Below are 14,845 nucleotides of genomic sequence, written 5' to 3'. Positions count from 1 at the left end.
AAACTTGTAAATTAGTTTTGGTTTATAAAAAGAGAAGTTGATTATTTTTAACCTTTACTCCACCCTGATTTAAGGTTTTGGAAAATATAATAAATACTTTTGGGATAAAAGTATTGGAAATGCAAAATTAAAATAAAATATTGTTATTTTATACTACATATATACTTATGTATTAAAATTACTGTCTTCAGAAAATAGAAGATCAAACCTCCCATATTTTATAGTGTGCACAGCAGAGATTAATAAGAAATTATTGTCATATTCTTAAATCATCTACAATTGTACCTAAGCAAAAGTAATTAGGGAATCCTAATTTTTTGTTAAAGTGTTTTAAGAATAATTGGTAGTTTGGACTGGTCACAGACACGCCAAACAGTTCAGCTGGGAATGGGTTTGATTTTGAGAGCTGTATCAAAAGCAGAAGAAAAGAAACAAAATATTTTACAACTCAATTCCTATTCACTGTTGTGATATTAGTAAGATTGTTGCAGAATAGATTGATAATTTTAAGTTCATATATATGAATACCTTGGTATTATAATTTAATAATTTTGCCTTAACTTTTATGATACACCAACGCATTTGTTGTAATATGATTCAGTTTCTGATCCACTTAAAATTAATTTAATCATTGTAGGGGTGAAAATAAGATGAATCTATTTTCCACATAATTATTGTTACTCTCGTACATTTCGTTAGTCTTCCATTTCTCTAATCATAGACTTTGAAACTTTATTCAGTAGTCAATGACTCCAAATGAGGATATCGGCTTTACCTCTCATCTCTTACCATTGCATTACTGCATCTGTCACTTAAAGTTTACTATAATCCTTGAAATAAAGAAAATTATCCCATTTTTTCTTCTGTTTTTATTTAAGTGTTCCCAAATAAAATCAGGGATAGTTTGACTCATTGTACTATTTAAGGTAGAAGTCAATTATTTAATGTTATCTGATTTAGGATTAACATAGCTGTGATGAAATATTACTACCAAAATGACATGGGGAGAAAGAGATTCCTGTGATTTACTCTTCCATATCACCGTTCATCATTAAAGGGAGTAAAGACAGTAACTCAAGCAGGACAATAAGCTGAAGGCAGGAGCTGATGAGGAGACCATGGAAGAATGCTGCTTACTTGCTAATTTGTCAGGGCTTATCAGCATGCTTTCTTATAGAATGCAGGAAAACTAGACAGGGAATGGAACCACCACTACACACAGCTACCATCAAATAAAGCAGTTTGAACAAGCACAGACTGTCAGTTCATCAAGGATTGCCAAGTGTGGAGACCTTAGTCTTCCTAAAGAGCTGAGGCCAAATCTTCAGGAGTTCACACCAGGTTTCCACCCCAGTCTAGGACTCTGCCTTTCCCTTCCTCCCTGGCATTTGGACTCCCAGAGAGAAAGCAAGGACAGGGGATCTGGATACACAGGAGACTGAGAACCACAACAATCCTTCCAGACCATGCTGATTGCCTCTCCAGAAAAACACAAATAACCCTAGGTAAAAAAGTGGGGTTCAGTGATAAACACAGCAGTTTCAACAGAGGAATCTAATAGACAAGGCACACTTAAAAATATTCAACAAGGTGTTTACTCTTAATTGGGTATGTTAATTAGGTGAAAAACGAGGGCTTTTCTTTGCTGGAGATTGGTAGTCAGCATCAGGAAGAGGATTTGGACAAATAAGAAATAATCAGATACTAATACAAAAGCCTATAATCAACAAAACTGGAATAGCTAGAGGAAATATTTTGAAACTGATTATTTCATATTTAGATAAAATAGATGCAATGTATATAAACTTGTAAGAATTCTGTCATGGGATAATGATAAAGTATGTTCAGAATGTATGTTCAGAGTTTGACAGGAAGCTTTGCCAAATTCGGACTTATTTTAAAATTCCACAAGAAAGAATTTACTCTGATTACACCTTCAGACCTAGTTACAGTACAGCAGAATTACCAAGTCTTATAGGTGATGAAGAATAAAGAAACCTGCCAGACAGATTCATTACATTGTTTAGTGGTTGTCTTCAATGTTTTCACTCAAAAGAAACTCTTCTCCTTAGCTGCTTAGGCTACTGCACTGATATTATTAAGTACTCTCTAAAAAGTAAACTAATGCCTAATGATTTGAGTTTAATTTCACAAATAATGTCTTTGCTGAAATAATCTGCTGTCATTTAGCTAAAAGACACATTACATTTGGAGACTAACAATGCTGGCTAAGCGTTACAATAAGCAACTATTTTTGTGCCATTAAAAATTTAAAAGCTTTTCAGATCTGAATAGTATAGACTGTAGAAAAACTTAATGAATTTTATCAATAATTGTGTACAAAAGGGGAAAGGCTATCAAAATCTTTGGCTCTTTTTTTTTTTTTTTTTCTTTTTTTACTCAAATGTTGGGTTTTATTTATTTTTGTTCTTCCTGTTGAAATAACCACATGGTTTGTTTTATCTTCACTTATGTACGCATGTATGTGTGTGTATATATATATATGTGTGTGTGTGTGTGTGTGTGTGTGTGTGTGTGTGTGTGTGTGTGTATGTGTGTATGTATATATGTATGAATGTGTGTATCTACTTTACATCCTGCTAGCAGCTCCCTCTCTCTCTCTCTCCTCTCCACTTAGTTTCAGTACCATTAGCCCTTTGCCCATTACTCACTGCTATTCTCAGAAAAGGAGAACCCTCCCCCACTTTGTACCAACCAGCATTGACACATCCAGCCTCAGAAGTACTATGAGCATTCTTTTTCATTGAGGCCAGGCAGGGCAATCCATCCAGTGAGAGGGGATCTAAAGGCAGGCAACATAGTCAGAGGAGACAAAGACAGCGCCTGCTGATTGTTACTGGACCCACAGGAAACCATATTTGAGGAGGCCTGGGGGGAAGAGGTGTGTGTGCGTGTGTGCGTACATGCACTAGGTATAGCTCCTGCATGCTGGTTGGTTGGTGATTCAAAAATTTTAAGTCCTTTTCTAGTGTCCTTGACACCTTTAGCTGACTCAACATGAGAAATACCTTGTAAAATAGCAAGTGATTATGTGTCCTTAAGGTTTAAAGAAAAGAATAATTTGGTCAACATTTATATTTATTAGCTATTGTAAGTACTAATTAAATTTTTAAAAGGTTTTATTCAAACAAATTAGTTAATTGCATCTAAATTAGCATACAGAGTTGTTTAAATTATATTTTGGTCAGTTTCTTTATGAATAAAGATCACAATCAGTTCTACACATCATAACCATGAAGCAAGTTGGGGAGGAAAGGCTTTGTTTATTCAGCTTACCCTTCCATATGCTGTTCATCACCAAAGAAAGCCTGGACTGGAACTCAAGCAGGTCAGGAAGCAGGAACTGGTTATTCAGAGGCCTTGGAGAGATGTCATTTACTGGCTTGCTTCCTCTGGTTTGCTCAGCCTGCTTTCTTATAGAACCCAGGTCTACCAGCCCAGGGATGGCACCACCCACAGTGGGCTGGGCCCTCCCCCCTTGGTCACTAGTTGAGAAAATGCCTTACAGCTGGATCTCATGGAGGCATTTCCTCAGCTGAGGCTCCTTTCTCTGTGATAACTCCAGCTTTTTACAACAGTATCATCTCTATAATGTGAAATACTATATTTTGGTTTAAAAAGTTGAGTCAGTTGTCAATCAAACAACTCCATGGTTTTTAGATCACAAAGGAAAACAAAAAACAAAACAACAACAAGGAAAAATCTCATCACACAATCAAGCGCAATGGAAAACCAAAAACCAAAAACCAAAACCAAAAACCAATCAAACAAAAACCCAGTCACCCAATTTAATTTGCTTTAGACAACCTTAATGAAAAGTTGAATAACTTCTAGGCTATAATGTTATCATCATTATCCTTATACATTGTAAAAGGCCAATTATCAGAAAACTTCAGATAAACTGTTACAGTTGTGATACATTTTAATCAACTCTGGTCATGTTATAAATATACAGAATTATTTAATTTTTTAGAGTAAAATTTAAAATATAAGCAGAGTAAGAATAACAATATATACTTGAAACTGAGGTAGGGGCTTCAGGGAAAATAGAAAACTCTCCAAACCGAGGTATTTCAATTATGTGTGAGAATCAGGTAATATGTGCATTTTGTTCTCCATGAATGTCAAGCTGATTAACATCTTAAATATTGATGAAAATTATATTTAAGCTTCCTTAATACATAAATAATTACTATGTTTCTTTGAGTACTGATGTATGTACTAAAATAAAAAAATTAATCAAAAAAGTAGCTTTGACTTGAAACATGATCGATACGTTTTGGAAATATATACTGAATTACCCTTTTCACAGAAATGTGTTATTATATTCACATTTTATGAAACTGAAAATGTTTCCTTATATTATCATAAGTCTTCACAAATTCTTAATTTCTCAGAAATATAGTTTGCCTGACAAAAATTATTATTAAATCATTTATGAAAGGATGATTGATTTAGGTAAAGGATACAAAATATTAATATAGTAATATTTGGTTATAAAATAACAATATTTAATAATTTAATTTTTGATATATTTACTCAGACAAAATATTTTGATGTAAATAATAAGAATGCTAATGATAGTATATTTTAGTTGTCTTAACAGTGCATATATATACTATATTATTTCAAACAATTATACAGTTATGTGTGTGTATGTGTATGTAATAGTTCACTTTAATTGGTCTAGATTAAATTGTATAACATGTGTTTAGCTAAAGACTGTTGTATTAATTTTTTAAAAGTTAACAATAAATATAAAATATATAACATTATATTAAGGTTAGTAATCTGGTAATGTAGTATTGTCTTAGTCAGGGTTTCTATTCCTGCACAAACATCATAACCATGAAGCAAGTTGGGGAGAAAAGGGTTTATTCACCTTACCCTTCCACATGCTGTTTATCAACAAAAGAATTCAGGAATGTAATTCAAGAAAGTCAGGAAGCAGGAACTGATTATTCAGAGGCCATGGAGGGATGTTACTTACTGGCTTGCTTCCCCTGGCTTGCTCAGCCTGCTTTCTTATAGAACCCAGGTCTACCAGCCCAGAGATGGCACCACCCACAATGGGCTGGACCCTCCCCCCTTGGTCACTAGTTGAGAAAATGCCTTACAGCTGGATCTCATGGAGGCATTTCCTCAGCTGAGGCTCCTTTCTCTGTGATAACTCCAGCTTGTGTCAAGTTAACACAAAATCAGCCAGAACAACTATCAAGACCTATTTTGTTAATGACTAAACATTTTCCTCCTTTTAAGCATGTGTGTTGAGGTATTTGCAGTATAGTTTAGCTTTCTAACATGTATTTGTCCTAGCCTTATAGTAGGTACTATTAGTTTAATTAAAAATTTTCAATCCTCATAACATAGCAAACTAGGAATAAATATATGGCTAATATATTCTTAATCAGTGCAAAATAGACTTAATTTTGAGTGAAGTATTAACAGAGATAAAGGATGAAACATACAACACTTTTATAAGTGTTAATTAAAAATTAAGGTATAATAAAACTGTGTATGCCGTTTTGGATTATATATTTGTAAATTAAGTTGTACAAGGTGAACTGCGTACAGAGAGACAAGGAAGCACAAAGATAGGAAGAAAGAAAGCTTCATATAAAACTTGCATACTTCACATTTTGTAGTGTGAATAAGAAACTTAAAACTTTTCATTCGGCATATTCTTCACAGTGTTAAGCTTCATCTTCAAACAAAATAAGGGTTATCTTAATGGCGCTACAAAATAATAATATTTAAAATATATTAAAGTTCAAACGTAATTACCTGTTTCATGACAGATAATCTAAAGTAAAAAAGATTCCTATATTTTATGCTGTCATTATATTTGCTCATTTTCTACTTAGAAAATAAGAAAAGGTTTAACCTCACACCAGTCAGAATGGCTAAGCTAAAAAAACTCAGGTGACAACGGATGGTGGCAAGGATGTGGAGAGAGAGGAGCACTCCTCTTTTGTTGGTGGGGTTGTAAGCTGGTACAACCACTCTGCAAATCAGTATGCTGGTTCCTCAAAAATTGGGCATAGTGCTACCTGAAGACCCAGCTATACTGTTCCTGTGCATATACCCAAAAGATGTGCCAATATATAACAAGGACACATGCTCCACAATGTTCACAGCAGCCTTATTTATAATAGCAAGAAGCAGGAAAGAACCCAGATGTCCTTCAATAGAAGAATGATACAAAAATTGTGGTATATTGTTGAGGGCCGAAGGCTGCGCCCTTACAAGATGGTGCTGGTTTCAGCTGTCATGAATCAGCTAAAGTGTGGTAAATAACCACTGGGCACATGTGCAAAGAGTGGTGCAAGCCAAGTCACTGTCCATGCCTGGGCGTCACAATCAGACCACTAGTGGGCAGCCAATCACACAGCGACACGCCACCCTTGAGGGTATAAATTAGGGTGGCTTTTCCTGCCCGGTGTCTTCCTCTTCAAGATGCAATAAAAGTTTAGCTGCAGAAGGATCCTGGTGTTCCGCGTGCGTTCTTGCTGGCGAGATGGTAGCGCGGGACAGTATATTTACACAATAGAGTAGTACTCAGCTATTAGAAACAATGATATTGCAGTCACTGATAGTGGGATGCTAACCCCAGAGGCTTGCACTCCCCCAGAAACAACTCACAGACTGTATGAAGTCCAAGAAATAAAGAAAACAAAAACTATACATATATTCACAAAACAAGAAGACTTTGACTATTTCCATGTTGCGTTTTGTTTTGCATGTACTTTACGCTTATTGCAACTAGTATGTTTTCAATGCATACTGTCAAGCCCTTGAAAAAAATCAAGTACTGACTAAAAAACATATTCACATGGTTTTATGTAAAATTTATTTTAATGTCTGAAAAAACTGTACTGACAAAAATGTATAATTTTAAGCAAAAAATGTTTAAAATCTTTAAAAAAAATAATAAGCTGTTAGTCTTTTGTGTAGATGGAAATATCTCAAGAAACACTTCTTGTTATGATTAATAATTTGAGTCTTATTTGTAACAGATAAGAGACCAATGTATTTTCCATGTATTTTCATGTTAAAAAAAAATAAATCTTGTTTTGAAGACAAAAAAAAAAAAAAAAAAAAAAAAAAAAAAAAAAAAAAAAGAAATAAAGTAAACATAAGACATCCCAAAAAAAAAAAAAAAAAAAAAGAAACAATGATATTATGAAATTCCTACAGAAAATGGATGAAACTAGAAGCTATCTTCCTGAGTGAGGTAACATAGTCACAAAATAACACAACACACATTGTATGCACTCACTGATAAATGGATACTAGCCAAAAAGCTCTGAATACCCAAGACACAATTCACAGAACATATGAAGCTCAAAAATAAGGAAGGCCAAAATGTGGAAGCCTCAGTCCTTTTTAGAAGGGAGAACAAAACACTCACATGAGGAAATACAAGGTCAAATAAAGGAGAAGGGATTGAAGAACCGACCATTCAGAGGCTGCCTCACCTTGGGATCCACCCCATATGCAGCCACCAAAGCCAAGCACTATTGCTGATGCCAAGAAGTACTTTTAATAGCCTTTCTTCATTTTATGCATTTGGTGTTTTGACTATTATGTGACATGAGCAATATCTTCTCTGATCAAATCTATTTGGAGTTCTTTAGTCTTGTATGTTCATGGACATCACTTTCTCTAGGCTAGGAAAGGTTTCTTCTATAATTTTTGAAGGTATTTACTGTACCTATTTTCCTTAGTTTTGATTTTCCCCATGTGTCCTGGGTTAGGAGCCTTTTGCATTTTGCATTTTCTTTGACTATTGTATAAAAGTTTTCTATGGTATCTTCTGGACCTGAATTTTCCCTTCTATCTTTTGTATTTGTTTGGTGAATCTTGCTTCTATGACTCCTGATCGCTTTCCTAGATTTTCCATCTCCTGGGTTGTCTCCCTTTGTGCTTCCTTTATTGTTTCTATTTCCATTTTTAGATCTTGGATGGTTTTGTTCAATTCCTTCACCGGTTTGGCAGTGTTTTCCTTTAGTTCTTTAAGGAAATTTGTGTTTCCTCTTTAAGAGCTTCTATCTGCTTACCTGTTCTCTCCTTTATATATTTAAGGGAGTAATTTGCTTCCATCTTAAAGTCCTCTATCATCATCATGAGATGTGATTTTAAATTCAAATCTTGCTTTTCTGGTGTGTTGGGGCATCCACAACTTGCTGTGATGGGAGAACTGGGTTCTGATGATGCCACATGGCCTTGGTTGCTTAAGTTCTTACCCTGACTTATATGCATCTTGTTGTCTCTGGTGTTGACTGGTAGTGCTTTCTCTTACTGAGGCTTATTTTTCCTGTAAGCCTGTGTGCCAGCACTCCTGAGAAATCAGCTCCTTCTGACAAAATTTGGGCATGTAGCTGTTGCACAGCATCCACTCCAGGTGCAGATGGATTTTGGATGTATCCTCACCGGGGCTGCTCCTTGGTTCCTGTGTCCTCAGGGTTCAGGGCAGTTCCTCTTGGGCCAGGAATCTGAGCAGAAGTGGTGGTCACTGTGCTCTCAGGGGTGCCAGCATGGCTGGGAGACCAGCTCTCTCCGGTGGATTTGGGTATTGAGAGCTTAGCAGAGTCAGCTCTGGGGTGCAGATGGAATGGAGAAAGATCCTGTCCCATGCTGCTCCTCAGTCCTGTGTCCTGAGTACTCCAGTCAGGTCCCTTAGGGCAGAAGATGGTGGCCTCACCTGTGCTCTCAGGGGTGTCAGCCCTCCTGGGAGACCAGCTCTCTCCAGGCAGAATTTGGGTATGGAGAACTGTGGAACCGGGACAATTCCAGGGTCCCATGGACAGCAGAAGAGTAGTTCACTTCTTTTCAGAGAAAACGCATGGTTAGCAGTGATCGTATTTTACTTTCTAAGAGAAATCAAAGTTAAAATTATATATTTAATATTAAAATTGTAAAGTCTGTTGCTGGTCTGTAGATATTTATAGCATATTCAGAAAGCATTTGTATATGTAAAATATTTTATAATTAAGTATCTTGAAACATTAGAAAAATATATTACACAAATTTTTCAAGTATTTATTAACAAATATATTTTAAAACAGAATTATTGCCAACACATTGAATGCATAACAAGCGTATGTGCAAACAAAAGAAACAATCCTAAATGTTTGTTAGACATGAATCATTTATAACTGTACCGTACTTCAGCTGAAATTAATTCTGTTAGTGGCATTAACTTAAACCTCGATTTGATTCCAGAGAATTTACATTACATGTCTGGTTAGCATTTCAAATAAATTGTTGTTGATATTCTTTTGTTCAAAATGGTAAAAAAACAAAAACAGAACCTTGAGATATGCAGTTGAAGAGTCATGCAAATTTTCCTGTTAGAGATCATAGGTGATTTTACATTCCCTTGGGTGTAAATAGCTTCCCAGAACTGAATGACTATAAAGTAACATATCACGATCTGGAAGAAGATATATGAAGGAAAATCCTAACTGAAGTAGCTTCATGGGTAATTTCTTCACGTTTTTCATAGATTAATGATTTGATAGACCTATATGTGACTCAAGACAATACAGCCTGTTATTTTTAATTATCAACACATTAGTTTGATGAATGGGATTCACAGTGAGACTTTGATACATAAATACAGTTTTTACTTTCTAATGTCAGCTGTTTTCTCTCCTTTCCTTAAAGACTTTTAACCATCAAGATAATCTAAAATAATATATTGTAAATAATTCTCATTTGATTAAAATGGGGGAAAAGATGACTTATTCTCTTCAACCTCAGCAATGGAAATAATTCTTAATTTAGGTAAATAAATGAATAAGTGCAAAGTGTTTTTATTTATACTTGCTAATATTTGGAACAACATTGAAATCTGGTAAGTCTGGGTTTTATGCTGATAACTATACCTGCTGTAAGATATTTCTACACAGCAGTTTATAGAAATCATTTTACCTATGTAAATTGATATAATTCTAGGGATATAATTCTATTTGTTTTAGCCGTCCTTCCCGTCATAATCAGAGACTTGAGTTTTAGCCTCAGATCAGCATACAGCCAGTGTTGTGATATAAACCTTAGCCACCATTTGGAGGTGGAGACAAAATATCAGAAGTTTAAGTTCCCATGTGACTATATAGAGAGCTTTCTTACAGACAGAAATACTTGAGTCCTCATCTGAAAATTAATTATTAAATTGCTTAAATAAGCTAGTAACTAAATAATTGACTACTTTCCACCCACCATAACTGATTCTTATTGTATTTCCTACCTGCTCTGAATTTATCAATGATCAAATAAAGCTAGCATAAGGAGAAATGCTTGTTTAGATCACCTAAGGTGTTTTTGAAAAATCACAAAGTTAGCTTCATATAAGAAATATTTGTGTCACTGCTGCTATTTTTTTAACAGAGGCTTCCTATCTGCTCAGTCTATCCCTGAAGTTGGGAACTCCATGCCTGAACATGTGAAGTGCTAGCATTACAGAGAGATGCTTCCACACGTCCCAAAATACAATTCAACATTTTATTATCACGGGTAGTATTATCACTGAACAAAAGAATAAAAATCTATGTATTTTAATAAGATATTCATATACAACTTCCCATAATCACTGTGAGCTAACAATAATAGAATTTAAAAACAAATATAAACATCAGTGGCAATATTTTCAATATATTATTGAGTGTAATTTTTTTCTGATGTAGAACGAAGAAATACTTTGACTATACATAAGAATGCTGCATGTTGATTTATAGAAGGCATTAAATCTGCTTGTTTGGTAGTTAAATAACAATTAATAATATATTTAACATGACAATGTTTTCATATTATTGCTCAGGTAGAAAAGTTTGCCTGACATTTCCCCAGCATTTCTCCCAATTAAGAAGACAGCTGTCATCCTGAAGGAATTGATAATCTATTCTCTTGCCACCTGAGAATGTTTAAGTTTAACAGATGTTAAATCACTAGAGAATGTTCAAGTTTAGAAATTAATGTTTCCTTGGAGCTTTGTCAATGACAACAAGGAAAAGAGAGCTCATCTTGAATGCCTCTCTGGGTTTTTACTGTCAATCTTATTTCAGTATGTGGAAATCACAGGAGAGATGTTTTTGTCGTCGTTGTTGTTGTTTTTGTTTTTAAAGAGCATTATAGGAAGATAAGGAACATTTATGGATTATCTTCTTTGTAGTCAATGAATCTATAATTATCTTAGTCTGTATCGCCTGGATCCTTCTAATACCTTTAATACTAATTACTTTCCTTCTGTCTCCCCCTACCCCACCTCTCTCTTTCTTTTCTTTCTGTTCTTGTCTTTTTTCTGCTTTTACTTAGCAGAAAAAAATGAAAATATGGAACACTATTGAGGACTTCTACTGGGCAAAAATAATTTATATTTTAAACTAGTAAGTGTTTAAATAACCTCTTTAAGATGAATTAGTTCAACTCAAGGTGTCCTCTTGGAGAAGGAGGGAGGAAGAATGGGATAAGGAACTGTCAGATGATGGAATTGGAGGGAGATAATGACTGGATAATTTTTTAAAGTGGGATGGGGTAGGAAAACTAGAGAAAATGGTTAGACTTCAGAAAGCTCGTTCAGCACCTGTTATCTATATTCTCTATGTTTAGAAGACTCAGGGCTTGGCTGAAGTTCAGACTGGATCTGTCTGAAAGGCTGAATGAACCGAATCCACAGGGAATCAGCAGTTATTCCTGAAGCTCTTTTGGGAGGTAAGTAGCTGGAACTGGTCAGTTCAGCTCCCCTGCAGATGAATCTCATCAGAGTTGTACATTTTGAAACATGAACTTTACAACCAAAATTTTAGTACTATTAAGATATTCATATGGATTATATAAGAAGCACATATCAGTTGAGGATGAATTTTTTTGAGCAGGTGAAAGATATTTTTATAAGTTAATTTGATCAATAACCAACTGTAATGAACCTTTATTCATGCCACATGAGGAATGGCATGATGAATCTTCAGGATTCCACAACCAAACAAGACTTATGGTCTAATTACAGCTGAAGTTTTGGCTAAAGATATTTTTATATCTAAGCCAGTTATAGGGCTTTTCCCATGTAAAGAAACAGGTAAATCCTGTTACCTGCCCTGTTTGATTTTCTCTCTCTTTTTTTTTTCTTTTCTGTAGCCAAGATCTTTAGGGGGTCTTCTCTTGTCATATCTGATCCATAACACTCTGGAAGGGATCCAATTCTTTTTCTTCTTTTCTATTTACACAAATACAGAGCCTCTCTCCCATAGTAGCATGTCCTTGGTCCAGTAACATGAAGTCATCAAAGGTATAGATTGATTCAATTTAGTAGCTTGACCTCATCTCCAGAGAATTTTTTTATACATAACTACCCAACTTATAACTACATGCATTTTGATAATTAAAACAATTTAATGAAATCTGTGTGCACAGAAGGTCTATATTCTTATATTCATTTCTATATTCAGCACAGTGACTATTCTTTTATATTTCTCTATTATATTGAGCCAAGAAACAATGGGACACATTTTCATGCATCTGCCATTATTTGGTCTAATGATTATTATATTCTCAACTATTTTAATTTTCTAAAGCACAAACACTTCAGAAGATGAAAAGATTTTCCATGTTCATGGATTGGTATAATTAATATAGGAAAAATGACCATCATGCCTTAAGCAATATACAGATTCAATGCAATCTCCATCAAAATCCCAAATCAATTCTGTATAGAATTAGAAAAAGCAATTCTCAAATCATTTGAAATAACAAAAAAAAAAAAAAAAAAAAAAAAAAAACAAAACCAAGAATTGTGAAAACTCTTCTCAACAATAAAGGAATTTCTGGGGAAAGCACCATCCCTGACCTCAAGCTGTATTACAGAGAAATTGGGATAATAACTGCAAGGTTTTGGTACAGAGATAGACAGGTAGATAAATAGAATACAGTTGAAGTCACAGAAATGAAACCATACACCTATGATCTTTGACAAAGGAGGTAAAATCATCTTGGAGGAGGGGGAACAGCATTTTCAATAAATGGTGCTGGTTTGACAGACAGTTAGCATGTACAATGTTCCAGTCTTATCTCCTTGTTAAAAGCTCAAGGCCAAGTGTATCAAAGACATCTACACAAAACCAGACACATTGAAACTAGTAGAAGAGGAAGTGGTAAAGAGCCTTGAACACATCTGCACAGGTGAAAATTTCCTGAACAGATCACCACTGATTCAGGTTCTAAGTTCAACTACCAAAAAAAAAAAAAAAAAAAAAAAAAATGGGATCTAATAAAAGTAAAATAGGCAACCTACAGAATTAGAAATCCCTGTATCCAATATATGTATAATATCAAATATATGCAAAGAATTCATGAAGTTATAGTCCAGAGAGCCAAATAACCTTATTAAAAAATGGGAACAAAGATAAACATAGAATTCTCAACTGAGGAAACACAGATGACCAAGAAGCACCTAAAGAAATGTTCAACATCCTTAGTCATCAGGGAAATGCAAATCAAAACAACCCTAAGATTCCACTTCACACCAGTCAGAATGGCTAAGATCAAAACCTCAGGTGACAGAAGATGCTGGGAGCAGGGGATGTGAAGTACTCTTGAGCAGGAGGACCACGTGGAAGAAAAATGCACTGCTTATATATGCCCAGGAGTCTTGTGTTGCTACCTGATTTGTGCGCCCTTCAGTATCTCATTCGCATGCCCTGAGAGCGGGCTGTGTCGTGCGTGGTACATGTGCACTGCATCCCTCCGGCTGGACAACAACTCTGTTTGCTGAATCATCGGCGGGAAGCTGGCGCCATCTTTGGGTGCAGCACAAAGGGCTTCCAACATCTCCACTGTTGGTGGGATTGCAAGCTGAAACAACCACTCTGGAAATCTGTCTGGCAGTTTCTCAGAAAACTGGACATAGTACTACCTGAAGACCCAGCTGTACCAATCCTGGCCATATGGCCAAAAGATGCTCCAACATGTAATAAGAACACATGTTCATAGCAGCCATATTTTAAATAGCCAGAAACAAAAACCAAGTCAGCTGTTCTTCAACAGAGGATGTGGATACAGAATATGTGGGACATTTACACAATGGAATTTCTACTCAGCTATTAAAAGCAATGACTTGATGAAATTCACAGGAAATGGATATCATCCTGAGTGAGGAAACTCAGTCACAAAGGACACACATGATACTTACTCAGCAATAAGTGGATATCAGGCAAACAGCTTGGAATACCCACAATTTACAGTCCACATGAAGCTCAAGAAGAACGAACACCAAAGAATGGATGTTTCATTCTTACTTACAAGGGGAACAAAATAATCAAGGGAGGTTGAGAGTGAGAAGGATTTGAGAGGAAGAGAGGAGGGGAAGGGGGGGTAAGGGGTAGAATAAGGTGTGGGAACAGATCGAGGAGATATACAGAGGGTCAGGAAATTGAACAGAGGTGTGTAGTAATGGCAGATAGGAACCAGAATGTCCCAGATGAGAGGAAGCAAGAGCCTCCCAGGACCTCAAGGGGATGACATTAGCTGGAATACCCCGCAACGGGGAGGGAGTACCACTGAGACCATATGCAGAGGTTAGGCATTTGAGGGAATGGGTCCACCCATCCATCGCCAAAATTTTAACTGAGAATTGCTCTTGTCAAAAGCAAACGCAGGCAGGAAGAGTGGAGTAGAGACCGAAGGAAAGGTCATCCAGGGACTGTTCCACCTGGAGATTCATTCTACATGCAGACACCAACCTCAGACACTCTTGCTGATGTCACGAAGTACTTGCTGACAGGAGTCTGATGCAGCTGTCTCTTGAGAGGCTCTGCCTGATCTTGACCAA

The sequence above is a fragment of the Micromys minutus genome, assembly GCF_963924665.1.
Source record: "Micromys minutus genome assembly, chromosome: 19".
Classification (NCBI taxonomy): domain Eukaryota; kingdom Metazoa; phylum Chordata; class Mammalia; order Rodentia; family Muridae; genus Micromys; species Micromys minutus.
The sequence above is the reverse complement of the archived record's forward strand: the minus strand, read 5'-3'. Positions refer to the sequence as shown.